We start from the raw sequence: 4,198 nt of genomic DNA on the forward strand, positions 1-4,198 counted from the left end.
GAATTAATGATCAGATACCAATTTGAAGACTTTGCCAGATAAGATGAGTTCCCTCTGTTGACATGGCATTAGAATTTCAGGAAAGGGAGCACTGCCTTCCTAGGCTCCCCAGGAAGTGAGCTTCCCTGACCAGTGTGTCTAAGCATTTTGCATCATGGGGTGTGGAAATCTCTCTCCCAGTAACTGAAGCTGGCAAGAGAACCAGGAACAAGATGGCAGAGGAGTAGGTGGATGTGGAGTACAACTGTCCACGGATAATTGAGGAATACACTTTCAGACACAGAAGTGCATGAAGAACACCAGCTGAGAGTGGAGTACCTGACCAGTGGAAAAGAATATACAGAACCACGCAAAAGTGAAGATCAAGCCCTGAGTTTTTGGAGTGGGAGTACTGATGCCAAGACCCTAGACTACCAGAGGACTAACCCTAGGGAGTATCAAATAGTGAAAACTTACAGAAAGGACACCACTTGAATACAAGACATGGCACCACACAAACACCAGTAGCACCCTGTGCAGGACAACTCATTTAAACAACAAACAAAACAAAAACACGAAGCCAGTCATCAAAAGACAGGATAACCATCTCACTCAGCCTTACCCATCAGAGGAAAAACAAACAAACAAATAAGCAAACAAAAAACTCAGCACAAATCTCACCTTATACGTAGCTTACACAAACCACTGGACCGACCTTAGGAGAGGAGAACATAAAAGGAAAATAATTCAACCTTGAAGCCGGTGAAAAGGAGACCTCAAACACAATAAGTTAAAAAAAAAATAATAGTGAAACGGCAGAGAAATACTACACAAATGAAGGAACAAACTAGAAACACAGAAGTACAAATAAATGAAGAGGAAATAAGCAAACTACCTGAAAAAGAATTCAGAATAATGATAGTAAAGATGATCAAAAACCTTGAAAACAGAATGGAGAAAAGGCAAGAATGAATTAACAAAGACCAAGAAGAATTAAAGAGTAAATATCTACATACAAACAACAAAATTACTGAAATTAAAAATACTCTAGAAGGAATCACTAACAGAATATCTGAAGCAGAAGAACAAATCAGTGAGATGGAAGATAAAATGGTGGAAATAACTTCTGAAGAGCAAAATAAAGTAAAAAGAATGAAAAGAAATGAGGATAGTATCAGAGACCTCTGTGACAATATCAAATGCACCAACATTTGAATTATAGGTGTCCTTGAAGAAGTGGTTCCAAATCAGGAAAGGAGTGTGTCAAGGCTGTATATTGTCACACTGCTTATTTAACTTATATGCAGAGTACAACATGAGAAATACTGGACTGGAAGAAACACAAGCTGGAATCAAGATTGCCAGGAGAAATATCAATAACCTCAGATGTGCAGATGACACCACCCTTATGGGAGAAAGTGAAGAAGAACTAAACAGCTTCTTGATGAAAGTGAAAAAGGAGAGTGAGAAAGTTGACTTAAAACAAAACATTCAGAAAACTAAGATCATGGCATCCAGTCCCATCATTTCATGGCAAATAGAGGGGGAAACAGTGTAAATAGCGGCTGGCTTTATTTTCAGCGGGCTCCAAAATCACTGCAGATGGTGACTGAAGCCATGAAATTAAAAGATGCCTGCACCTTGGAAGAAAAGTTACAGCCAACCTAGACAGTATATCAAAAAGCAGAGACATTCCTTTGCCAACAAAGGTCCATCTAGCAAAGCTATGGTTTTTCCAGTAGTCCTCTATGGATGTGAGAGTTGGACTATAAAGAAAGCTGAGCAGTGAAGAATTTATGCTTTTGAACTGTGGTGTTACACAAGTCTCTTGAGAGTCTCTAGGACTGCAAGGAGATCCAAACAGTCCATCCTAAAGGAATTCAGTCCTGAATATTTATTCGAAGGACAGATGTTGAAGCTGAAACTCCAGTACTTTGGCCACCTGATGTGAACAGCTGACTCATTGGAAAAGACCCTGATGCTGGGAAAGATTGAAGGCAGGAGGAGAAGGGGACAACAGATGGTGAGATGGTTGGATGGCATCACTGACTCAATGGACATGAATTAGAATAAACTCCGGGAGTTGGTAATGGACATAGAGGCCTGGCATGTTGCAGTCCATGGGGTTGCAAATAGTCAGACATGACTATATCTGACTGCACTGAACTGAAGAAGAATAGAAAATGAAAAGGTATGAGAAAATTGTTGAGGAATTTATAGTTGAAAATTTCCCTAACATGGAAAAGGAAATAGTCAATTATGTCCAAGAAGCACAACAAGTCTCATACAGGATAAACCAAAGGAGAAACATGCCAAGACACTTATTAATCAAACTAACAATGTCTAAACACAAAGAAAGAATATTAAAAGCAGCAAGGGAAAAGCAACAAGTAAAATACAAAGGAAATCCCATACACTTAACAGCTGATGTTTAAGCAGAAACTTTGTAGACCAGAAGGGAATGGCAAGATATATTTAAAGTACTGAAAGGGAAAAATCTTCAACCAAGCTTATTGTACTCAGCAAGGATCTCATTCAAAATCGATGGAGAAATAAAAAGATTTTCAGACAAGTAAAGTTAAGAGAATAATACCACCAAACCAGCTTTACAACAAATGCTCAAGGGGCTTATATAGTTCAAGAAATACAAGAGAAGAATAAAAGACCTACAAAATCAACCCCAAGCATTTAAGAAAATGGCAATACAAACATATATGTCAATAATTAATTTAAAATTTAATGGATTAAATGCTCCAACTGAGAGACATAGACTGACTGAATGGCTGCAAAAACAAGACCCATATATATGCTGATACAAGAAACCCACTTTGGACCTAAAGACACATATAGAGTGAAAGTGAGAGGGTGGAAAATATACTCCATGTAAATGGGAAGCAAAATAAAGCTGAAGTAGCAACACTTATATCAGAAAAAATAGACCTTAAAATAAAGAAGATTACAAGAGATAAGGAAGGACAATACACAATGATCAAGCGATCAGTCCAAGACGGAGACATAACAATTATAAATATCGATGCACCCAACATAGAAGCACCTCAATACATAAACACTAACAGACATAAAAGGAGAAGTTTACAGTAACACAATAATAGTAGGAGACTTTAACACCCCACTCACACCAATGGACAGATCATCAAAACAGAAAATGCATAAGGAAGCACAGACAGACACTGAGAGAGAAAAAAACACAGTGAGAAACACACATACTGAGAGAGACACACAGAGACATACAGAGACAGGCAAATTGACAGGGACACACACACTGAGAGACATTCTCCTCCAGGATGAGACACACACTCCAGAGAGCAAGACACACAGACACAGAATCATACACACTCACATTGATAAAGACACACACACTGAGAGAGACAACCTGTGACTGAGGCAGAGGGAAAAGCACACTGAGAGAGACACGTACTGAGAGACACACACAGAGACAGGCAGAGACAGACATATAGAGCAACACACACAGAAACAACCTCACCCAGGAAGAGACACACACTCCTGAGAGCAAGACACACACACAGACACACACACAATGAGAATCAGACACACTCACACTTCGAGAGACACACACTGAGAGGGAAAAAAACACACTGAGAGACACACATATTGAGAGACACAGAGAGAGACAGAGAAATTGAGAAGAAGACACACACACAAAAACACCCTCATTCAGGAAGACACACACTCCTGAGAGCAAGACACACACACACACACACAATGAGAAGCAGACACACTCACACTGAGAGAGACACACTGTGAGAGACAGGAAAAAGACACACTGAGAGACACACATACTGAGAAACACACAGAGACAGACAAATTGAGAGGAAGACACACAGAAAAACACCCTCATCCAGGAAAACACACACTCCTGAGAGCAAGACACAAACACACACACAGAGACACGAGAATCAGACACACTCACACTGAGAGACATACACTGAGAGAGGAAAAAAACACACTGAGAGACACACATACTGAGAGAGACACACAGAGACATACAGAGACAGGCAAATTGACAGGGACACACACACTGAGAGACATTCTCCTCCAGGATGAGACACACCCTCCAGAGAGCAAGACACACAGACACAGAACCATACACATTCACATTGAGAAAGACACACACACTGAGAGAGACAAAGCGTGACCGAGACAGAGAGAAAAGCACACTGAGAGAGACACGTACTGA

The sequence above is a fragment of the Oryx dammah genome, unplaced genomic scaffold (genome assembly GCF_014754425.2).
Source record: "Oryx dammah isolate SB20612 unplaced genomic scaffold, SCBI_Odam_1.1 HiC_scaffold_23, whole genome shotgun sequence".
In the NCBI taxonomy this organism is placed as follows: domain Eukaryota; kingdom Metazoa; phylum Chordata; class Mammalia; order Artiodactyla; family Bovidae; genus Oryx; species Oryx dammah.